Below are 26398 nucleotides of genomic sequence, written 5' to 3'. Positions count from 1 at the left end.
TTTCTGTTAACTTTTTTTTGAGATGTGAAAGGAACATTTCAATCACTTCACTCTCCTCTTCCTAAAAATGTCTCCAGGTTATTTCTTCTGCATGAGAGCTACATCAAAACTTTCCTTGAGGCTCTCCAGAGCACTCAACTCAGAAGAGCAGCTATCTGATCAAAAAGTCCTTCTGTTGATTAGTTCAATCTCCTTCATTAGATTCCCTCTATCATGTGTTTTCCCACACAAACAGTGATAAAAAAATCTGCTAAAATCCACTGACAGCTGTGGCTGTGATAGACTTTTCCGTAATCCGATTAGCTGCCGTCTCCCTGTTCACACCAGTTTCTGTTAGCAGTTACCATATTACACTACAATCTGCTGATTTCATCTGCACTGGCATCAGGCAGCACTCAAGGAAAGTCTGGCCTCATAATAACAGGCTTCGAGAGCCAGGAATCTCCTCGACACACAGACGCACAAGCTGCTGTCTCTCAAACTGTAAAAACCACTATGATTTAGGAATTCAGCTCTGGATAAACAGGGCATTCCCACAAACAGCCACCTTTAACGAATGCTGAGCAAACTATTCTCTGCTCAAGCTTGTCTTTTTTCAGCTCTGGCATTGTAATGCTTAAATGTGCTGAGACGCTAAAAGAAAACTCATCCTTGCTCAGTCTATCAGCTCATTAAAGAAGTGAAAAGCATCTCTTCAGATTGGAGAGAAATAAAGCAGCTTACGTTTGAACACAGAAAGCTTATTCTCATCTGCTCAGCCCCTTACTTGTGAGAGCTTGCACAAGCAGCTACCCAGCAGTCAAAAGGGAAGCACTGTGTGCTCCTTCTCTGCGTGAGCGAGCCAGCAAGAAACTGCAGGTTTGAATTTCTTCATCACTCAAACCAAGTCATAGCTGGACTTTGGGGGTCTTAAAATATTTGAGAAGAGGGCTTGAGGAGACCTTAACTCCAAGTAGACTAGGTGACATGTCCAGAGATCTAAGTATAGATCCTTCCTTCTGACCTTTAGCTAAAAGTCACCAAGGTAGCCCCCCAAACTCAATGCTACTTAATTTCCTTTCACTTCCTATCAAAATTGAAAGCAATGTCTTTTTTTTTTTTTAAACTCCAAAAAAGGAAAGAAAATGGCAGAGTACCAAGTCATAGAGAAATTTTTGGAAGAGATATGGAAATTAGGGCTCATAATACAGTATACAAAGACTTCAAGATGCCTGTTTAATTGTTAGAAAATAGGCAGCAGGCTCATTTTAGGCAGAAGACAAGATAGTCATTGTTCCTGAATGGTGTAACAAAGACAACCCAAAACCAAAAACCCTAAAAACCCAAACCTACTTAATCATCAGGACTATAAGCTTCTAAAAACCTTTAGCTTCAATAGTTTGGATTTTTAAATTTTTTTCCAAAACTGCCAAATGAAGAGCTCCATTGAAGATGTTCCACATGGTTTAATTACAATGCAAGTAAGAACGTTAGGTAGCTAACTGTCAGCGTGATGTATTGACCATGGACAATACCTTAGCACTTTGCAGCTGGACATCCAGTCAGCCCAGGAATTGAGATATGGCAGTATGAAACTCTCTTTAAAATGTCAGTTGCAGAAGAAGAACAAGCATTAGAGCAAGAAGGTACAACTGTACTCAGAGGAACATTTAACTTTAATTATTTCCTCTTCGCCTTTTTCCACTTCTTCCAAAGCAGACAACAGTTCTAAAAAGATTACAGCCTCAAAATTCAGTCCAAGTATTATATACTATCAAATAGCATGGTTTAGTACTGTCAGCATTTCCCTTGTCCTAGTTTTTTTGTAGATGCAGGATTTCAGCACAACTGGTAACTTAACAACCATTTTACTTCTGAGAGAAAGGCAAACTCCAACAGAAAACGGCCCTACCAAAGTTCTTCCAGCTTGGTCCTAGCTGGCAGTTTAAGAGCCTTACAATAAATACATAATGAGGTGGAAATCTCTTGCCTTATACACAGCAGTAGGTAGGAAAATATATATAATGTACAAATATAACTCACAAAATCTTTCAACTAGTGTAGAATAATAACCAGATTTAGACTTGAGCTCAGGATCTGAATAGAGTCATGGAAACAAAACCAGATCTGTACTGGAGTTACTGTGAAGGGAAAAAGCAGGAAACTGGGTACTTATTCCCCCCATGGTGGCATGGAAAACAAGTGAGAGAAACCCAGAAATAAAAAGATATGATTACAAAAAATAGGCACTAAAATGAATTGTTGCTCTGACAATGAAAGGTTTCAAAATCCTTTGTTACTTTTTTAATTCCATAAAACAAATTTCTATTTGAGAAATGAGATTCTCCGAATAATCCAAACAACTCTTTCACTGTAGCAATGATTATTATCCTATTTAAATAAAAGAGCTGTGTTTCTGTAGTAATTATCATACCATATCCCTAATTAATTATTACTCAAAATGTCTGTTAAAATTCTTGCCAGCCATTTAGAAACAGGCACAAATTATTCCCTTTGATCAGACTTGCATTGCTAAAGGCACATTAAAAATACAGAGAGTCTGGAAAAGCCTTATAAAATTGTCCATAAAGCCAGAATTGCGTTAACTACTGCAGCAGCCCTTACTCTGCATATTCAGAATTTGATTGCGTAGGAAGATAATTGCTCTCTTCGGACAAGAGGTCAATCTACACCCCCAACATTAAATTGTACACAGTTTAAAAGATAACAATTGCCCTCTAATTTGAATAACATCATGAAAGAAAATAAGGACAGAAAAACCTCACAAGACTTCTGTGAGCTTTAATTCACGTTACATTTAAAGAGACGACACCAACTGCACAGATTCTGTAAGGCTGAATATGACCTCTGGACGTGTAGCACACTGCCAAGCAGTTAATGAAGAGAAAAACCTGGCCAGAGAAAGTGGTGCTAAGCTCCCAGTCCTACAAAAAACCCTACAGATCTTTAGTTCTCATGAACAGAGTCTCATTCCTGCGTAAGATCCATGACAGTGACAACAGACGGTTTTCACAATTCAAATTTGTGACGCTCCTGGACTTGGTCTTCAAATCTCTGATGTTTCTTTCACTAAACCTTCCCTGGAGTTGCAATTTCTATGTCAAAGTCCTCATTTCTAAGAAAAAATATGAGGATACTCTATGTATGTGTTTTTATTAGTGAAAAACCAGAGGTAACAGGTACTGTGTAAGAACTCGGTGTCATCAACCTATGACCAACATAACACCCCTTTTAATGCTATTATTTTGCCCATTTTTAGTCACAGCTAAGTGATCAAATAATTTCCAGTACTCTTTTAAGTGAGCATGAGTAGACCAAATTTAAACACAACATATGCTGGGGATTTGTTTCATCAGAGAGCAATTGCGTCTACCTGGGTCAAACTCGTTTCAGTTCAGAATGCAGACAAAAGGCTGAGGCACTGGAGATGCTTTCCTGCCTCTGAATGACACAGCTCATGGAAATCCAGCAAAATACACTTGAAATAATATGTTACTCTATTCATAAGAAAAAAAAAAAAACCTCTGTTTTTTTCTTCAGGTACCGAAGTTCCTCATAAATACCCCCATAGCCTCTCACAGAACCATAGATTAGATAACACTTAAACTCCCAAAGGTCAAAGAGTACTAAGCCGTGATGTCACGCCTCATTTACTTGTTAGATCTTCAGATTAAAAACAAACAAACAAAACAACTAATGAAAATATAATTTAAGGAAAATTCCAGTGAGATTCAACACAAGCAAGGAATTCCTTTCCTATGGTTTATTAGGCCAACTATTGAACTCAGCAGAAAGAGCTCTGCTTCGCGCCTAATTCAACTAAAAGCCAGGACGTGCTGAGGATGGCTGGAGGTCCTGTTTAATCACGCAGAGGTTTCAGGTTCTGTGACTCGCTCTGTACCTGCATTGCACAGCATGGCTGCAATGCACAGATCCCCATTTTAAACCCAGAAAGGAGATGCTAATACAAAATAAATATTTTAATAATCAGCTGCTGAAAAAAGTGGTTGAGCACCTGAACTGTTAAAATTACCAAGTACAAATTTTAGAAGGAATTGCAATAACGCAGTCACGAGATTTCTTTCAATGGTCATGCACATTAATCCATCTAGAAGCATTAGGACTGCTCTAAAAAAACCCCACCCCGAAACTATCACAAATCAAGGGGCTTCTCCCTCCTGCCCCCGATACGTAACACGTGATGCTAATGGGAGTTTTGTGCACTTCAAGAAAAGCATAAAAAGTAATTCCCATATGCTGCACTTGCCACAGGGAATTTGTTACATTCACTGATGTTAAATTAGGCCATTGTGTATACGCTTTAGAAACAGAGTCAGGCCATAAAAGCTCCTACATGTTATTACTTGAGCATTCATTCCTCAGATTGTCTCTTTGCTGATATTAAAGTCTGAATGTTGTTCATCAGAGAGTGACTGATAATAAAGAAGTGATTGACAAACTTATTACTTGGCTTTAAAAAGAAGTTCTCCCAGTTCAAAAGATTCTTCTCAAGTCCAGGGAGATGTGGCTTGTTCTTCGTAGCAGAAGGCTGTAATTGGAAAATAAAATATACACGGGGGAAAAAACAGGCTTGGTTTGTATTTAAACTGTCTACATAACTAGATACACGGTTCTTACTTGACAGGAGCTAGCACGGCTTAGAGAGGGCACTATGAGCTCAGCATGGGACCGGTGGGACTCCACACCTCCTTGTTCTTCTCCTTACTGTACCACCAGTCTGGCAGGTTTGAGCCAGCTGGGTCATCCCATGGCACTCTCTTCAGATCTATGGTGGCGTCAAACATGTGCGACAGCAGCATGGGATGTCCCTTACTTGTCATCCAGACAGTCCCCTGGGGCCCATAACCCCATATGCCTCAACAAGCCTTACAGTCAATGGCAGGGACATAGTGAGATATCCCTTTAAACCCACCATGGAACCAAACTGTTGACAAAAGCAATGATCCTGCTCTTCCCTTCCAGCCCTCCGCTTGTTTCCCACCCCTTCTTTACTGCCAGCAGATCGGGAGCTGGATGAGCATCCTTGTCCCATCCAAGCTGATGAGTGAACGCTAGTGCTGGCAGGAAGGCCTAAGCATGAGGACATGGTGGGATCGGCCTTTGACAGCAGCAGCACAGGTTCATGCCAGATAAACATGACTAACCCTGCCTCTGGGCGCTCATCACACTATAGCCAAGACGATCTTGCAGCTAGTTGCCACTGCAAGGGGCATGGTTGCAACCTCAAGGCCTCTCCTGGTCATCCTTTCCCTCCTTCTATTTTCAGTGAAGTTTTTGCCTTGGGTACCAAACACCACACACTAGATTTCAAGCATACAGTCTAAACTTCAGCAGCTCCTTCTCTTGAGTACCAGCCTCTGTTGCAACAAGGCTGGTGAGAATCAAATGGAAGATGAAGGGTCCTGCTTGGCACAGTCTGCAAGTGAAGCATGTGCATAGGCGTTTGCAAAAGCGCAGGCAAAGTCATCAAGGCTGCAGACCTTGGATATTTTGCTGAAATTAGCCTCTTAAAAATTGTAGACACTTAACAGTAAACCAGATGAAAAGAAAAACTTGTTGTTAGGAGTTGTGCTATGGGATAATGCCAGCTGGTTTCATGAGTTTGACGATGTTTTCATCCAAAATAACAGAACAAATAACCTTTCTCAAGTCTCTTCCCCACCTCCTATTTTCTTTTAATCCTGGGCCAAGCCAAAATCCCCTGTGCTGCTAACCTTCAGTTTCCGTCAGTATGGTTTACCATCAGTCTGAAATTCTCAATCATGAACTTACACACTGTTACCCAAACCAGCTGTATTTTTCTAGTTGACCTTTTCAACTACCAACGCTCAGTTTTTAGTCAGGATCATCTTTCCTCCACTTCCCCCTTCCTTATCCCTTTTCCTCCCTCACCCAATTACTCACATGTGAGTTTAAAAACATGTTCAATATATTTGTTTGGCTTACCCTCTTGGACTGAGCTGTCTTTAAACAAACAGTAAATGTTTTGGTATTTAAGATAAACCACTGCCTTTCTGTATCTATTTGCGTACTTATCCAACTGCATTTTGTTTTCATTTTGGATTCTAATTCACCTCTTGGTACCTGGTGGCTTAGCAAGAACGGAATCCACCTTTCTTCCTGTTTGCTCAGGATGCTGAAGGAGTGTTGCCAACGGCTTTTGAGCAGTGTCTGGCCACGTACACACACAAAATTACAAAGGCCCTTATATTTCCTCAGAGTGTGTGAATACAAAAGTCGTTTCTAGGAAAGTCAGAGGCTATAACAATGTAATGCTGTTTAGGACTCCAAAATTGTAGCTGCGTTTCAGCAGCATACTTCAGATTTTATTCATCTGAAGAAGAGTCAGCCCAGTGCAATGGTATAAAGTAGCTTTTGTCACCACAGGTTGTGACGTGAACTGGATTTCTGAGAATTTGACCACCAGTGAATTTACCCTGAAAAAGATTTTTTTTTTTTTTTTGGCTTGAAAATCAGTACAGATGAGTACTTCCCTTCCACATAGGTTAAATTAAAAATAATGTATTTTGAAATAAATAGTACTTGTTTCCTATCTTATTCAGAAAGAGAGAACAGTAGTCAGTGTTTTTCCTGAACCCTTGCCCAACCTCTGACTTGTCTTTAGAGGGTTACTCCCAGTAATAAAAAAATCAACTATTTTGGAATTCAGGTACATGTCCGAGATATTTCCAGATAGTTCAATGACATTCAAAATAAATGGAAAAATATGCATATTGATTTCCTGCTTTGGCAGCATTAGGATTTATTTACTCTTGATGTTGTAGTGACCTCTAGTTTGTCTTGGGCGAGACATACCTCTAGGGTTGATAAACCTTAATATTCACCTCCATAAGAGTCAATATCCACTTTATAATATAAAAGCTATCCCATGGGACAAACATTAATATTGTCAAATAGCTTCAGTCACTCACCTCTTTCTTCTCTTAATGTGAAAAAAAGGATCGAGCTTGAATAGTTGGCAAAATTGAGGGGAAGAGAAAAAAAAAGGCAATGAATTCTGACAAACTAAAGAATGTGCAAAGTGTACCATTGACCTTTATCTAAAAGGACTCTGGATGAAATAATCGCCTAGATTTGTGTATTAGAGAAGTCAGGCTGGTTCCTACAGCATTACCTCAAATTCATCCTTGGGGAAGATCACCTGCAACTAAAAGCTTGAGTTACAGCTTGTCTATTTTTAACTGACTGTCTTCTTGTGATGCTCTTCCCCAAAAGACATCCATAGCTGGGATGGGATGTGGATTTCCTGGAACCAGTATTAACTTCTGGCTGATCATGAAGCTCTCAAAACCTGATTTTGGCTATCACGAATTATAATTACCAGTACATGCCAAGGAACTTCCTACAGAGACAACCACAGTCCAGAATAAAATTCAGGAAGTTTGTCATTACATTTCTCTTCTAACCACTCAGGTTGGCTGCTTCACCACTGAGGGTACCTTAGGCCTGGTACCTCATTCCTGGAAAGGAACTTCATTGAGGAGCAAAATAAGTTTCCTCATAATACCAAAGAAGAGTGTGGCACCAGTTTTGAATGACTACTATAATAACGTCAGGTTTTTTTGCAGTGTTTACTACAGAAACATTTGGAGATTTGGCAGTCCCTCCTTCTGCTTCATCTACTGAGATTGCAACTGCTGTGGGATGAATATTATTTTTTTTTTTCCCCTAGAGCAACTGCTGTCTGTCTTGGTGCGCAATGAACTAGGCTAGGTTTGCGCACACACATACCTGTTTGTCTTTTAAGTTGAAGAAAGCTGCCAATGCAACTACTAAACTTTCTGACAAGCAAATCCTGTCTTTTGAATTTTCTGGTGGGAAAAAGTCCTCTGCAACTGCAGCAGCTGCTCTAGCCCAGAAGGGACCTGCTGCAGGAATGTGGACAAGGGGAAAATGTGTTCTGGTGCACAAGGGACTGTCAGTTGCCAGAAGAGCTCTGTAGCTATTAAGAGATTATTTATATTAGGAGGGATCTAACATATATTGGGAACTGGAGCAGTATCCAAGACTGGGCTAAGTATAACAAAAAGCTATGTATATCCTTCCACACATCCCCCTGTATAAATGTAAACTGCTGTCTTCATGTTCGAAGGTACAAGATTTTTAATGCAATGCACATTGCTGAACCATTTCCAGTTCTACTCCACCACTGAAAATCTTGGGTGAAACACTACATTGTTTTATCAAATATTCTTCAAATTATTTGGGTGGTTTCCAGATCTATTTTTACTGTACATGTTAAATTAGACAATTTATTTCCCAGCTAAATTACAGTACTAATGAAGTTTTCAGAAGGGTCTATTTTAGTTGCAACCTTACTTTTCATTTACATTAATAATAGAGTGCAAGAAACTATTCAGTTTATCTTTATGCTGATTATGGCATTTTGTATTCGATGGGTACCTCTTGGTCAGCAATAATGAAGACATAACAATAGAAGTTAAATAAAATTCAGCAAGTATTTTTAGGCATGCCTTCTTTACTTTTAATTAAAGTTACATTAATCTCTTCTAGAAGGAGTAGTACCTGCAATATTGCTAACACCTCACCTAAGTTATAATAGCTGTAAATCAGATAGTGAAGTAAATCTCATCTTAAAACTACTTGATTCTATGTAAAGCTATTCGCTAAACTTTAACACTTATATTGATTCTCCAGAGCAACAAGAAAAATAATCAAATCCGACCTGCAGTTTGATAATAAGTCCCATTGCACACAGCCGAAACAAAGTCTTGCTCTTTAAAATTGCCAAGCCAACGTGTAAGATCGCATTGCAATCGCTCTATTGCAATGCCCCCAAAGCCCCCAAAACCGGGGGCTTTGCCCTACTGCCACAGTCTCTGGCTGAACACTCTTCCAAAATTATCCTTGTGATTAGGAACCCTCTATTAATCGCCAATCTAAAATTACTGATAGCCAGTCCAGATTGATTTATATATCACCAGTATTTAGTGCAGATTCTTCATTCCTGGAATAGACTCTGAACTATGCTTTGTAGTGTTATTTCCCCCGTTGCCTTCACTTCATTATCCTGTACCACAGAAGCTTTTCGTCTCCCTTAGAAAGAGGAGCTATCCATCCTCTTGGTTGTAGCAATACCTTCTGTGTCTGCTCTAGTTGGTCTTTTATTTGAGGGCAGTACCTCGAGAAGAGTTGATATCTAATGATTTGGATTCTTTTTTGAGACATAGGAAACTGAAACTCAGAGTTTTGTACTAAAACAGAGTGACAACATTTGTAGATCACAACCATTTTCATGGGACAAGACACCGTTTCTTGCCCAGATCGAGATCCACTTACATATTTTCTCTTTTTGGCACAAGAATACAAGAGTATGAAAAAACACTTGTACTGTTATTTTTTGTGATGTGTATTTCTGAGCACAGGCTGTGACATTAATCTAATGTACGTCTCTCCGCATTAACTGATCAGCAAATTCTTCATGAAACATTGCTTTCCCAAATGTGAGTACTGGAGGTCAGAATGCACCCAAAATGTCTGCTTACAAATTGTTTCTGCTCTTACACTTTGGCAAGAAGTTTAAATATTCACACTATTTGCTACATAAGTGATACTGTAGTTGGAATCATTCGCAGGTTCTGCAGTCTAGATTTGTTCTAGAAAGATACGATACTCAAAAAGTCTATAGTCATACATGAAAAAAAAAACAACAAAAAAAACCAACAAAAAAACCCCAACAAAACAACCCAGGCACTATAGATTTTGGTTGCTGAATGCTGGTAGTAGTGGACAAAACCTAAAAAGTATAATTAGAGAAATTGTTTTCCCAGAGCACTTCAACAAAGAGCTTGGAGGAGCTCAGAGATGCAGTAGCCCAGAAACCTGCTGCCTGTGTAACTGGTTCCCTCACAGATCTGCTGTAATCTCATTTTTCTCTTCTCTCAAAGCAGTATTTAAGGATCTGGTACATCCAAACACTACTGAGAACAGCTTCAAACCTCACACTGGAGTCAGAACTGTTCCAAGGAGGAGCAGATAAGCAGAGGAAGACAAAGGCTGTGTAAAACCTTTACAGCTCTGCACAGCATTTGTATCAGAATGTAAAAATCGGGAATCTGGACCAAAATCCCACCAACAAAACCAAATCAAACGAGCACACGTTTTTACTCACAGTTACCAGTTACGCTAGATAATTAACTTGAAAAATATTAATCAAGAGTCTTTAGAGAGTTCGCCCACATCTTTCCATAGTGTTTCACTTAGAAAGAAAAGCTCTCAAGACACATGCTTTCCACCATGGTTTCTCGGTGCCCAGGGCTTTGGAGCACAGGCACTACAGAAAGGCTGTCCTCCAGCTTCCCAGAGATGCTACTATGGGGCATGACTCTTCCAGAGTAACTATCAATCCCTTCTCATTACAAGGAAATCAGGAGGAGGAAAAGTGGTGACACGAGTAGGATGGATGCGCCGATGTAAATAAATATATTTCTTTAACCATAGTTGCTTAGAAAACTGAAACCCAATTTTGTTTTACTTCATTGGCGTTAAAAGGAGCTCACAGAGGAACCTGAGAATTCTTTTTTCCCAAGAGGGAGAAATTGGCTCCATCTCATGAATATGTGGGCACAAAACCATAGCAAGCAGAAGAAGAAAATCCAATTAAAAATTAAGCAGGAGGTTTTTTTTTTTTATTATTTATTGTGTTCATAAAACTAGCCTGTTGAGCCACAGCTGCAGGAACCCACCCTTAACAAGGTTTAACTCAGTACTAACCTCTGCTCTGCGGGGCTGAGAGAACAGGGCAAGCAAAGGGTGCAGATTCTCCAACACGCACTGCAGAGAAAGGAGGAAGGTTACAGCTTTTCCCTCAGTAAAGCTATTCTAGGGGTTACAACATCCCACCCCAGCACCCACAAATGCCTGGGAGGTGCTGGGTGCAGCCCCTTCACGGCTAAAGACTCCAGCCGGGTGGTATGGGATGTCCTCCTTCCCTGCTGGAAGGGCAGAGAGTTGGGAGAACTCATTTTTACAGCTAATTCCAGGGTTCCAGTAATTCAGGGAAAGAAATACAGCAGTGTGTAAGGCAGGGCACTATGGTGAGCTCTGTCTGCTGCACAACCCATAGGCAGAGCAAGAATCGTTTTTGGTAAGGAAACAGCCAGAAGTCTGCTTTTGTACTAGGGATCCAAATCTTTGGTACCAGAAGGTACAAAAGGGACTTCAAGACATTATATAATTTTTTAATTTATTTTCTGGAGGCATAATACAGACCAGATTTAGATGCCTACATTTTCTTTAGAGGATTTTCTAGTGGTAAGATACCAAAGAATAAAAGAAAATAGCTGTCATTAAAAAAAAACACAAGCAAACAAAAAAGCTTCCAAACATCCTTAGGACAAATCTGAAAGCAAAATGTTGAAGTTTTATTTAGAGTCATGCCCAGTGCAGCATGCTCAGTTCATGCTGGCATAATCTCTGCCGCTGAATTATAAACCTCTCAGAAACCAAGGCTATAATTACAGCTGGGTGACACTTGAACTTTCCATGGCCAAACACTTCACAGGACATAATTCCTGCATGAGACTTCATGGCACATTGCAAAGCTTTGAACTTCTTCCATCAGCTTGGAATTTTGTGATCCTCTTTCACTCAGACTTAAATGAATAATTATTGCTAAGTAATGATAAAAATGAATTACTTTCATTTTTGCCAGCAGAATCAGTAAGGCAGCTCACTGTATATTGTTGGTACTGCAGCAAAGGATAAAGAAAAGTGGCCAGCAGTGTTATCTGCAGTGTTTTGTTACGGGGAGCGATAGCTACCGCTTTAGAGGAGAGGGCATTTCACATCTTCCTTTGCTTTGAATCACATCTTTTCATTAGTGATGACTGAACCTCAGAACCACCTGGAGATGGTGCAGATGAGCACTTATAAGCTTGGATGGTTATCTGGAGCTTATCTGAACAACTTTCATCAGCAAAATTGCAATGGGAATTTCACAAGAACAGTTTTCATAGAATCATAGAATCACAGAATGGTTAGAGTTGTAAGGGACCTTCAAAGGTCTCCAACTAGATCAGGTTGCTCAGAGCCTCATCCAGCCTGGCCTTGAACGTTTCCAGGGATGGGGCTTCCACCATCTCTCTGGACAACCTGGGCCAGCGTTCTACAACCCTCATTGTCCTGGTTCTTCCTTTTCCTGATTAGGTGCTGCAAGAGCTTGTCTCCTGCTGCACTCAAGACCCAGCCGTCTGTCTTGCTCCAGACTGAATGTGAACTAAATCAGATTATTTCATCTGGTTTTCCAAGTGTCTTAGTGGGTACAAAATTAGTACTGTGACAAGATTACAATAAATAAAGCTATTAATCTCCAGGAAAAAAAAAAGATAGAAAAGCCCACAAACTATATTCAATTGTTCCTATCTTTTTTCCCCTGTCTCTTCTTCCCCATTTATATCGCAATACTAAGAAAAGGCAAATTCAGATCAGGAACAGGAAACAGCTGCTAAGATTTAGCACAACTGAATTGAAAAATAGGAGAAAAGGAAAGCCTGGTTATTTGGGTCAGTTAAAATTGCACACAGCAAACCACTGGAAAACAGAATATAGAGGACAATTCTGCACTGGCTGGAGGGCAGATCAGATGCCCTATTCCAAGCATCCATTTCCAAGCACATTGAATTCACCTGCAGAGTAAACAGCTTTTACTAGCAGGGATGTAGAGAACTGAAAAATCAGATGCGCAGTTAACACTGGTTTCCTTTCCTGTGGCTCTGTTCACCAGAAGCATCTCTGTCCATCTGTGGGTGCTAGCAGCTGGCACAGGTTTCTCTGAAATAGGAAGGGGCTGGAGGACTGCAGCTCCCTCGGAGGGAGCAGGGTCCTGCCACCAACATCTCTGTCTCAGACATCGGCAGCACAAGCGGCTGCTACGTCCCATTTAGTCCCACTTGTAAAGTCAACGCAAACTGGATCATACCTCTGACGAACAATGGCAACAAAATTATTTTCTTACATACTTTTAACAGGTTTGGATGACCTAATATATTTAGAAATTAAACACCTTGCAGTACTTTCCTCCTTTTTTTTTTTCTCTTTACTGTTAATGTGGCTTGGATTTTTTGGAGGAAACGCATCAATTAACAGAGATTGCCAAAGGCAGAATTTTTGCTCAACAGCTGTTCTTTCACTATAAAGCAAGCAGCAGAATACATTACAGAGAGAAAAAGCATCCCTCAATATACGCTGGAGTAAGATAACAGAGACCAAAAAGAAGTTCCAAGAGTGATCAGCCCAATACTCATTTTGTAAAAGTTCTTTTCCCTTTACATTGATTTTTTCTACTCTGAAATGTGAAATGTAGTTCAAATTATCCCATGTGGCATGTCAACTTCATTTACCCACCGCATTTCTAATATGTTTTCTCCATACTCTTCTATCCCATCACAGCTATTGCTGTATGCCACAGCATGCTATCATGTTTTATGCAGAATTTCACAGTGAATTCAATGGTGACTAATGCCTAAAAAGAGCTGCCACAACATGGCACTGCCTTTTACTATCAAAGCATATTCCCAGGGTTTTAGATCCAGTCCTTAAAGGGGAACACCTCTCTATTTCTACCATTCATTTACAAGTGCAGGAGGGGGTCCACAACAAAACCTCGGTTCCAAGAACCCATCAAATATTCACATCCCGATCTGAATTTAGATCTAGGATTTATAACAGCTTCTTACTTTCAAACTATTCGGAACCAATATGCTGTATTCAGTCATTTATCCACACGTGCAGAATTTATACAGACAGAGGAGCAACAATTTGCCTGGCAGTCCTCGGAAGCTCACTTAGTAAAGTTCACAACATGAAACAATGTCAGTCTCTCTAGTATCTTGGATGACAAATTTTACTTTAGTGTGAAAAGTTATATTACTCCCCTATGCAACAGCAGAAGCTGACAATCTGTTGCTCATCAGCTGCTAGTTATATCTAGATTCAACTAAAAACTGAGCAATCGTAATTAAACTCCACTGACACTACCCATCCAATGTAAGACACTGCAAACAGTATAATCACAGTTTATAAAAATATTAAAGCTACTAAGAGAACAAACATTTTCACAATTTGTTAATCACATCCACCAAGACTTGCAGAAGAGTTTTGCAACGCAATAAATATTCAGGAGTTGGGAAGTGGCCATGTTGCCAGCTTTGCAAACACTCTGTACTTCAGAAAAGTCTTTAGAACGGGACGGAGATGGCAGTGTCTTTTCCTCATCGACTGCGGAGGGAATACAAACAATTAGCCCAGTTGGGGATGAATCATCCTTAAAGCTTCCAAATAGGAATTTGCCAAATTATATACAACATTGATTCTGTTTCCTAGTGCAAGAAGATACACTTTTAATTATATAATTATTTTTCATTCTTATGCACAAAACTGTTCACAGCAGTCAATCTCTCCGCAGAGTTACGCGAACACTCAGTGTATGTACCTTTCCATATTGAATTCTGCTCTAAGCCTCAGGTATGGTTTCTGCCTTGCGGTCTTCGTGTCTTTCTCTTTGCTTTGATAAAACAGAAACAAATTGAATACCATTATTTTCTCCATTTCTGTTTGGGATGTGTGGAGGGAGGGAGGAGCAAAACTTAGGGGCTACTCATACATTTTTAGCGCTTTCAGATTTAAGAAAGAGTTGCTGTACATAGTAAATAACCGCTCTCAAAAGAGTTCACTTCGTTGGCACATAAACTGCATTATTTGAGTGACATCTTTGGGTGATGAACCTGCAAGGTCAGGAGAGGGCTGGGCTTCTAGACATTAGAGAGGGAAAGTGGTGACCACTATGGGTACCTGTTTGTAGTCAACATGCAAGAAGGCACTGTCTGTATTCCAAAAAAGTGGAAGTAGATTACAGGAGAGAGAGCTGCCACTGGCATCTGCAGATGCAGTATAAGGAAGGCATCAAGAAGGGGCAATTGTGAAAGAATTAGAGTACTATTCTAGGAAATAACCTTGTCAAAGAGATGCAAGATCGAAAAGCACAGAACTGAACAAGAATGCAGGCAGCATGAAGATGGGAACCACTTCTAATTTGGGCTCTGCTCGCCTGCTCCTTGAATTCAACAAAGCGTGGATTTACTGACATTTCCACATGCAGCTGAATCAGAAACAAGGAATTACTACAGCAAACATTCACCCATTCTTAAACGGCTTTTCAGATGGGTTCAAAACGACCTTCTAATGTCAAAAGGCACATGGTACATATTACTGGCCTTCACATATACAGATAAAAACATGGGTGGATGACACACATCATGCCTTGTTAACCTGCGTCTGTACCTGCTGTCTTCCCCTATGAAATCGATACCTGAACTCCCACAGAGTTTGATGGGAGCAGGATCAGGTCTGCTGTCACATCAGTAATTGCTACAGGCATTAAAAATTAACAATCTAATTTGAAGGAGTGGCTTGTGGTCTGAAGCTTTATGGGGTTAAAAGCAACACTTCCAGCTAGAAACACAGTTTATCTGTTGCTAAATCCACTTCTCATTACTGCTAAAATGAGATTTCTCTTTCCCATCTGCAATATATCATCTACAAAGTCCCTGATCCAATGATGCACTCTTAGAATTGAAAGTTTAGACTGATGTGTTGCTTGAGATAATACAAAGCTTTCTATTCCCATCAGTAGAAACTCATGCCCTGTCAACACAAAATTGACTGTTAATGTACTCAAATAATTTAGCTGGGAGAAAAGACAACTAATGCAATTATCCCTGAACAGTTTAGATATTAATGTCTCTAGAGCATACTAAGTGCCCAAAAAGCCAATTGTAGCTTCTTAGAAATAAACCTTTAGTCCTCTGCACCCCTCTGTAAGAAAGAAAAGCCACCTGGGAGCTTACAAAGAGGGAAGAAGCCAAATTTTTATCCAAATTACTAGAGAAGAGCAGTTTACACAGAGCATTATTTTCTCCTTGCTTCTCAAACTCAGCAAGGCATTCAGAGCTAACGAAAGACACTGATCTTCTCTAAGGCATTTTACAGTTTTTATGATCATGCCACCCACAAATCTAGCTTACCAGTCTCTAATTAATAATGCAAAATCAAAATCAAAATAATAATGACCTATTTTTTTTTTTTAAATCTCTCTCTTGAGTGTAAAAATAGAATCTTGGGATCAGATCAGAAGGTGGAGTGGAAAAGGAGAGAAATTAAATTCCTTATTTATGTTGCTGTAGCATACCCTTAATCATGTATTTCATATACATGTTTGTACATGCACTTGTGTGGTACTAGCAGCTGTGCACAGATACTGCAGGTACAAGCATCCAGAGCAAGCACCCTATTTCTTAATTTGCAGCAGGCAAAATAAGGTGGAACCAGGCAATGGCAGGTGGTTTGATTGAATCAGCTGCTAAAGCTCACAGCCAGTTCCCAAACTGTCTACTTAACGCTGCCTCCAACAAGCCCTGCTGTCCCACCGTGCCACGCCATCTGTGCTTGCTTAGCGTGCAGCTTTTCCTCCTCCTCTTTCGCGTTCAGATCGTACCCCAAAGCCTATATTTCCTGGCCCTCCTCCCAGGGTAGCTTCTTATTGCTGTGGCAGCACACGACGACAGGAGAAAGGTATGTCACCTCGCACTCAAAATAAGCTTTCTGTAATGAACGCAGGCAAATCTCCACTCTTAGCTGCTCCACTAGATTTTAGGATTACTGTTTTAAGATGCAGTATATTAAACTGTCACTTAAAAAAGAAGCCTACAAAAATGAAACGGCTGAAATCGATGAACAGTAATAATAGAGTTGATCCCCATGAAGATTAAAAAAAAGTCATTAATAATGCTGGGTTGTACAGTACACCCTTGCAATTTTGCATGCTCAATTCCCTGCACCACAGATGAGGAGAGAGGACTGCCAGGACATGATCAGCTCTTGAATTAAAGGAACACAAGAGGATTCTGCTTTCAGAATTTCATCTGCTTTACAGAGTCTGTATCATAAGCTACCACGAGCGTTGACTATGGAGCTTTTATCACTCCAGCAACTTCTCACTACCTGAGGTGTCACGAAGGATGCGATTGCTTTGTTTTCCAAAGGAGACACATATACATTCATACAGTCTTTATGCCTCTGTCTTTAAGAATTTTGGACACATTGCCCAATTTCAACCAAATATGGTAGAGACCTTAATGTTCCATGGATGCAGAAATCTGAGTAGAGAACGGAGGCCCAGCAGGGAGAACAGCTGCACAGTATGTCCATACTTCATTAGACTCCAGAAAAAAATCTCCATATGCAGCTTCAGGCAGAGCTCACCCCAAACCACAATCCAGCCCCAAAGCAGAATTCCATAGGAAACTGGTTTCAGTGCACAGTGTGGCTAGAAGTTGTGGACCACTGGAAAAGAAGTCCCAAAGCTCAAGTCTAGCCTCTGAATTTCCCAGAGTACCCAACTGAGGAAAAAGGATAGATCCATAGGATCCAAAAGGATGGAAGTTCAAACTCCATCATATTTTTCCAGTGTCATTTTCCTTTATATGCAGTAACTGTGTGCCCTGGTGAAAAAAGATTTTAGTTGACCAAAGATAGTAAGAAAATAGCACCTCTGAATTAATCTTGGGTTCTTCTCTCCCTTATATTTTCTCACTTTTCTGGTAGCAACAAGATTACCTTAATAACTAAATGCCATATAATAACTCATAACTCAATAGCAGCAGAAAATTTATAATTATCTAGAATATACACCGAGGAAATGCAGACCTCTCAGTAAGGCTAAACAAAATATCTAAGCAGATGAAGGCTATTCTGTACATGCAGAAAGCCACTGCAATAACTATATAACGAGTCACATTCCTCTGTAATTTCAGATATTAAATTCAGGCAAGCAGAACTTAATTTTTGCTTTTCCAAGCAAAACAGTCAAGTGAATGTTTGTGAAAAGGTTTCATTACACAAGAATGAAATATCAGGAGAAAGACGGATGCTTACAAGATGTCTGAATGTCCTAAAAAAACTTGTGAGTAAATTTGTCCATGAATTAAACTTTACTGGGTTTTAGGAGTGGTAACCTGCAAGAGATGGCTCCTTGACCAAACTCTGCTTCTGTAAAACCAATAGTGGACACTCATTATAGTAAATGAAAACAGACTGGGATTAATCCTGAATATTTCTAGGTTTCTTTGTATGTGGCTTATTACTTGGCTGATTAAAAATAAAAATGCTGCTGTACCATCATTTGTTCTAGAAAAATACTGAGAATTTTGGTGGCAGAATAAACAAAACAGTTGACTTAGTCTTGAAAAATAAGGGTTCAGCCCTTCCGTTCACATGAAGGGGCAGAGAAAGCAGTCTTTTACATCCCTACCTGCAAGATAGGGATGATAATGTTCGTATTCTCCTGTTTTCTCTTTCTCTTGTCTATTTAGACTGTAAAATTCCAAGATAAGACTTGTTTCTTTCTGATGGTAGAATGAACCAGATAAAGATTATACTGTTAGAACAAATATGCTTTAAATGCTTTAAGTTGAAGATGCATTTAAAAAGTGTAGCTGTACTAAATTGAATTTCTTAGGTTTCTAAAATTGTGCTGGAGACCTGTGAGAACAGCTTTATCTAGGAGGTAAGTTATTTCTACTTTTGGTCTTAGTAAAATCTAGATGTGCCAGGTTTATAATCTCTACAGGATCCCATGTGTTATTTATAACCTCTGGAGAAGATCAAGTAGCATTAAAAAGTTACAATAATTTTCAGAAACTCTATTTCCACACTGTCAAATCTCATACCCTCCCCAAACCCTCTTTCCAATCCTTTCTATCTACATTTTTCTTGTTAAAGGCGCTAAAATTTACTGTCAGTCCAACAACTTTGATTGGGGCAAACTTAAATAAAGGTGGCAGGATGTTAAAAGGGAATATCATATCCCAAAAACAACCAAAAAAGACACTAACTGAAGTTTTAATCACACAGTCCTAAAATGAATACAGGTGCCTCGGTTGACTTGGTGCCAGACAGTAACATTAAATGGACAAAAAGTGAAATGTCAAGATTGAGTACAATGCAGCAGAGGAAGTCGCAGATCTGAAATTCACCTTTAGTATAAGTGTAAAGGAAAGCAGAGAAAAATAAGCCATGTACAGCCAAAACCTCACTGTACCTCACAGCACGATATCCTGACTTGGCAAGATACCAAAAAAACAAGTAATATTCATTCTGTGCACTTCCTTAACATAATCCTTGCTGTGGTTAGCTTTATCTTACTTAGATAGCTACTAAGAGAATGCATTAAAGTCTGATGGCATTTCCATGTAACTTCACACACGCTTGACTTGAACAATATGCTAGTTAAGTTACTCTTCTGTAACGCTATTTGTGGTATTTTGGGCCAAAAGATCATTCTTGCGAACTGCTCAGCTGAACCAACAAAGCCAGTGCTTCTGAGACTTCTGCAACATTAAGGAGGACGGCAGCTATCCCTGCTTGAGGAGGCCAGTGTTTGCTTTGTTTCTGAGTTCCATTAAAAGTCAGGTCTATGAAGAATGAGCTATTGAAAGCAGATTTTAAATCTAATTGAGCATAAAAGGTTTGCCAATTTTCAAGACTGAGCTGAATCATATGAAATTCAACACCCACTAAATATTATTTCTCTCGACAGGCTGCAGGAGAGACTTTTAATGATTTTACTTCTTAGACTGAGCCAGCAGATACCCAGAAAAGATCAGTATAATTGCTATTTCTAATTTAACAGACCTTAAATTATTTCAAGTATTAAAGTGTCTTTCACATTACCAACCAGAGGATACACAGCACAGGGAAGTTAAAAAATAAGATCCCCTTTGTGAGCATGAGTCCTGATTCTCTGCTACTTTGCTCCTCGTTCTGGGATACTGGAGGGGGAGAGGAGTGTTTTAAAATAATTTTCCTAGTGTGTCAGGCTTCTATACGGAAAGCAAAACAAAGGGGAGAAAAGGAAATATTTGTGCAGCTCAGACTATTTTCTCTCATTGACTTACAGAAAAAAAACAACAGAAACCTCTTGAAAATCAGAGGATTTCAGTTCCACACAAATACTTCATCTCAGAGAACACAGAGCTTCTGACCTGCAAGGTGCCTGCCAACATCTTGCCATTCACCTGGCAGGCCATGGGATGCTGCTGTTGCAGATCCCAGTTCTCAGCGATTCACAGTTCTTGTCACCTTCACTGAGGCCAGTTACTAAACACCAGTCACCTAAGGACAAGAATCTAGAGATTTTCAGATTCATCACTGCTATCAATGGTTGGCAGAAGGGAAGTTGCTAAGGATCATGCAAGGTTCTGTCCACAAGTATTAAGGCTTTAGTATTAAGGCTTTAAACATGCCTAGCTCCATGGCAGCCAGCTCTGTGGCTTGCTGAGAACGGCCTCAGGCAGCACAGGATGCACTAAGTCCTTGTCAATAATCTGGGTCTCTTCTGGGAGCCCAGAGCAAACCAGAGAGGCTGAATTCTCTTGGAACATGACTTGAAGGCCATCAGGAAATTGTGCTAGTCATACCATTTGTATGAGGGTAGGTTTCAATTAACTGAGAAGTCTAAGATTCAGGATGTTCTGATTTTTGAACCACTTTTGCTTGTAACAATGCATCAGTTTGATAATATTAATATTTAATAAGTGATACGCTTACCATTCTGGGCAGAGCAAAACCAGGCAGTATTCTGAACTTCTTATGCCTGTTTTACATAGGAAATATATTAGACCTCATCTTTTCGCTTATGGCTTAAGAACTGTGTACTCTTCCCAGCACTCGGTATTTCACTTAGCAAAGGACAGCACTTTATAACTATTAAATGCACTGCCTTAGGGATGTGGTAACCCATTGACTTGACAAGTCTTTTAAAAAATGCTATAGTCAAACAGCAAGGCAGGATACATAGAATTTATCTGATAAGCTGAAAAGTCCCTGATGACCCCAAACACTCCAGGCAACACTAAGTATAAAAGTCATTTTGATGAACCTGCAAATCACATATAAATCAAGAAAGAATTTTTGTGTCCAAATATTTTTAAAGGCATATATTTCCACTGTGTCTTCTTTTTCGCCCTCTACAATTCCCTTGACGTGAAAATATAAGAAATCATTGTGTTAACTGACCTGAATTAAACATTTTTTCCACTTTGGCTCCCTATCTTGTTTTTTGTGGCTTCAGTGGGAAAACAGCAGCCCTTGCTCATTTTCCTTTCCCATGCCTTACAACATGACACTTTTTTTGAGGGATAACTTAAATTTACAAAGGGATAGACAAAAACAATGCTTTTCCACATGACCATGTCAGTGTCATGCTTGTACTGAGGATAATTTTAGCTGTATGCTACATGCAGAAGTGACAGGAGTAAGAGACATAGTCTGTGCAGGGTGCTGGTGCCTGCCAGTCTGCCATTCCAACAATATTCTGTAATTAATGTTGAGTGAGCAATAAAGACAGACCCAAGAGAAAGGCAAATCTGCTTGTTTTCTTTTCATTGTGGATGACTATGCAAGAGGAAACCAGGAATATTCTGACAGTGCAGCTAAGATCTGGAAACTGTACATCTGTTTTGATCATTTGGATCCCAGCATTCATAAAGATGAGCAGTTTGCAATGCTCAGTGCCATTTGTCAATACATCTTCCCCTATTTGTCCCTGCTGAGGCTGAGGCTGCTACAAAGTTAACAGCTGGCACCCGCGTTGACAGCCCAGGGCCAATTTATGGAACTCAGCTGGTAAAATACTGACCACTTCTGACACAAAAGAACGCCGCTCTCCAAGCCATCCAACTCACTGCCCTTCTGTTGCCTCCTTTCTTCCTTTTGGCAAGAGCTACCGCAGCGCGTGCTGCCTGCCAGAGCTCCCAGCTCCCGCAAACCAGCAACGCTCCCACCCCTCCCACGAGCTCCGAGGCTTTGTGCCGCTCACCCCCAGTTTTCCTTCTGGCAGATGGTCTGCTGTATCTCAGCTGAATTTTGTGCCCCGGCTACACCACACTAGCACTGAAACTGCCCACTTAAAATGCATGCATGGGCACAGAAGTCAGTTTGATTGTTGTGAGCTGTTAGGAATGAACAATCTTATTATTCCCCCCCCCCCCTTAAGAATTGCGTATTAACTTCTAGACTTTTCCTGCTAAAGGAAACTGTTTTACAATTGCAAAAGGAACATTATGCTTAAGAATATATTTTTTTTCTTAGCCTAGCAAGCTTAAAAATATTGGTAGGCTTCCTCTTCCCCCCTACTCCAGCCCTGTGTGCAGAATCTCACCGAGTACAACTGAGACTTTGTATTGCAGGTGAAAAGGTCCTCCTCCCTGCATCTACGGACAAACTGACAGACCTAGGGACATCTCATGATCCAATTTAACTGACTGTGGGGCACTGCTCCATAGATGTACTGCCCCACACGTTACCATCAGCACCACTGAGTAGGGCATGTATGGTAGCATACATCTGATAAAGCCACAGTTGTGTCTATATCGGTCTTTCCACCCTTCCTGTGTAAAAACTGCAACAGGCAGTCACCTGCTATGCTCCACCTTCCATGTTCTTCTTCTGTACATCAGCATCTTGCATTTTTAGACCTCAAACACATCGTTTGTCGGCAAACAAGATACAGCAAATGCCCCTGGCTGGCACAGTTCATAATACTTTCTCTGTCCCCCACTTTCCAACTAGAACTGTGTGTATAAACGAATCTCATCTCATGATTAGTCAAAGTCTATAATTGTCCAGCTTATCTCAGAGCTCCTTTATCAGGTGAAAGCTTGGTCCAAGTGCAATAAACCAGAACAGTTACAATTATAAGTATTTAAAATGCTTGTGGACTCCATGCCTAGGATGGTGTTATTTCATCTCTCTCTGGGATGGACTGTTACTTGTTCTTAAAGTATCACTGCCAAAGCAAAGAAAGGACAAGACTAGGTACACAAATGGCTTCGGTTTAGAACGACCTGAGCCATCTACTACAGTCAACACTATCTCCCTAAAAGAAGGAACAGATCTAACCAGCTAATACCTGAGAATAAGGAATCTCCAGCTGTCACTAACACATTTGAAATCTATCAGACAAGTGTTAAAACAGCTATATAGCTATTGCCAGTATGTGCTGCTTTTGCTGCTTTTTGGGCACATCCACCAGGTACCACACACACACGAATTCACAAGCCAAGCTCGCAGGCCCTTTTCTCCAGTGCTGCCTTGGTGCACTACACACCTCTGAGTAGACAGGGCACAGACAGACATAACTCCTCCCATCACAAAAACGTTCTATACTTGGCACTTCGCCGCAGTAGATAAGAAAACTTCCTGTTATCCAATGGAAAATTGTGTTCTTTCTGTGTTCCATGTGCCTGAGAGCCATCCTGCTCACGGGGAACGAAAGTGCTCTTACCAGACTAGTGGGACCTGAACGCCCTGATTGTTCCTGGAGGATCACATTTCTGTAAAGAATTTTCAATAGAATCCTGCTTGTGACAGCTTTGCATTGCAACTTTTGGGAAGGTTTCACGAGCTCGACTGTTCAATAAATAATCCTTTGGAGCCACAACAGTCTTCAGAAAAGCTTTACAAGTTGGCAACTGGTATTCAGTGCAGACATTCTCAATAGACTTTAGAAGCTGCAGATCTTGCCTGGACAGATAAGAAAGGGTCATTTTACTGGGAAACAGTGTAAAATACAGAGGTAAGACGTAAATTTCCCTAAAAGACTACTTTTTAATGTAGTTAAATCTATCAAACACCGCAAAGTGGTGGGATGTGCAAGTAAGGCCTTCTGTGCAAAAGAACACAGATTGTATTTATAAATACAATCTACAAAATAATATTTTGCAGAGCTGCATTGCAGGCAGCCTGCGGGCACATCGTTTACACAGATTGTTTCACTTCTCTTGTTACCTGAACACTGCATCACCAGGAGAGAAGGGCTTACTTTGCTGCAATGAGGTACATAACAAACAAGGAGCTCTCACTACCCTCCCAGAGAAGAAAATCAAGAGCTAAAGTTAGGCTGATTTGCCCCACTAATAGTCTCTATTTTCAGGGGGCAAGACAGAGATGCAGGCACTGCCCGTTGTGACACTGCTCAAGGTGTACAACCCGCGCTAGCGGCGATTGCACTGGGCAGCCACCAAGAGCCATCTCAAAGAAGAAGATAGCTATGAGACTAATAATCACCAGCCAGACTCAAAGTTTCAAACCGTGTCCAACAAGCATCTATAACTCACAGTTTAGGTCTCTGACTAAATACGCCTAAAACTTATTTTACACAGATGCTGCTGCTGCAGCTGAAATCTATGAAACTTCTGAGCAGCTGAGCCTATTTAAGCCTTACAATAGATTTCCAAAACGGAGCAATCCAATCACAAAGCAGATGTGTATGCAAATTTCAGATGGAATATGACAGCCTTGCTTTCTAGGCTTGACAGAAAGATCAGTCCTTCAGGGATAATTAGCTTAGGTTAACTCCACTAGCACTTAGATTGTAAGAAAAAGCAAATCACTAATTGAAAGATGAAACTGGATATAGGCATCAGCAATCCAGTCTTTCTGAGCACCTCCTAAAGACGAGAAGAAAGTAATGTGTTTATCTGTATGAAAACAAAAGATACCTTCATTAGCGTTCATTTCAGTAGTCACCGCGTGACGCTCCCGCTGCGTATGAATGACTGAACAAAGCTGCTAATACAGCACAACTGGATTCTGCTCCTGTAAACAAAATCTAATCTCGAGGCCAGCAGTCTGTACGTCGGCTGCTTTACACCTTTCACTATTTATTACTGTACAGGTGATAAGGAGCAAACATATCTGACGTATCTTTTATTCCAGTATTTTAGAACCACTAAAGAAAAATTTCAAAACTCCACCCTCCTCATCGTCACTGCTCATCTGTCCCCTTCGTTTGGCTTATGAACTACCAGCAGAAGGTTTGGCAATGCAAATTTTAGCGGCGTGCAGCTGCACCACAGGTAGCTAAAGAAACAAACAGGTAGAGTGCTTTTCACAGCAGCATTTCTGAAATTATTGCGATAAAAATATAGCAACATAATAATTCAGGCCCAGGACCCAAACAGCCTGTTCCCTCATGACAATTCTTATTCCTACGAGCAGTCCTACAGACGGCAAGGAAATTTCCCCAGCGTTAGCGCTGTGGGTTGATCGGGCACCTTTTGAAAGCAAAGCTCCCCCTGTCCTATGTAGAATTAGTGGGCACTGACCAGAGGCACAGCCCTCCCCAGTTTCTAGTACAAGTGCTAAACAATCCACTTCTGCCTTCTCCAGCCACTACTTAGCAGATATGGAGGGGTGAAGCATGACACCGTACATGCAGTTTTGCTTTGGAAATAGGGAACAAACCATTTGTGACAGATGGCAGCCGTGCTGCTTAACGCAGTTCTGGAAGACACTGACTTACACGCGCTTAAGATCCACTGACGGAAACAGCATATGGACCCAAATAGAATAGAAGAGGCATTATGCTTAAAACTTTGAAGATTTTCCTTTGAAACAATCTTGTTTTACCAGGGAGTTTTACTAAATACAAAAGCATTGTTTGCACTAAGCCCTAGAAAAGGATTTGATAATTTAGAAAAAAAAAAGCAAGAAAAAAAGGAACTCTGATACATACTTTCAAGACGAAAGTGTACAGTCAGTCTTCAGATTTTTCATGCTGCTCTAAACTCCTGATACATCTTCTGAGCTATTTTTTAAATGTACATACATCTTAAGGTCTAAGATCTAACATGAATAATAAGTGAAATGATACATAATTAAACATTTTGCACATCAATGTGTGATATTGATGGTTTAAATATTTCATGACTAATATGTTCTGTTAGGTTTAAACCAAGCTACAGAGTTATTTCTCCCTCACCTCCACTGCCCTACATCTGAGAGTATTGATATAGCTTTCCCCACAAGTTGAAAAGAAGATTTCAAATCTACTTCCTGGAAGGGTGGTTAAATAATTACTGTCATGCTAAAAAAAGGAACATCCAGACAACAGAGGATAAGAAAAACGCATCTCTTTCTACTAGCGTGTAATCCACAGCACAGTTTCTTGTGCTCAGTTTTCCACAATATGAACGCTGGCGATGGAGCTTTTCATTTTCAGGCCTGGTAGCCCAAGGTACCAGCCTCCACAGCCGCTGGACCTGTATCTCGTATGTCATAAAACACAGTGCCTTCTGTAACACCAGCATTTATTTGAGCCCATTTACTGCACTGGGGTTAGTCATGTCAAGTTCAAGGCCTCCAGGTTGAAAAAAATCAGTGGTTCAGTGTTCCCTCTGTATCATTCTGCCGGCTAATACAAAGTTAATAGACAGAGAATTGCTCCTCAGGCTCGGTGAGTGAGATCTTTATTTTTAGTGGTGAGGACGAGAGGGTC

Source organism: Chlamydotis macqueenii, chromosome 15 (genome assembly GCF_036417535.1).
Source record: "Chlamydotis macqueenii isolate bChlMac1 chromosome 15, bChlMac1.mat, whole genome shotgun sequence".
Taxonomy (NCBI): domain Eukaryota; kingdom Metazoa; phylum Chordata; class Aves; order Otidiformes; family Otididae; genus Chlamydotis; species Chlamydotis macqueenii.
This window is presented reverse-complemented; position numbering follows the sequence as displayed.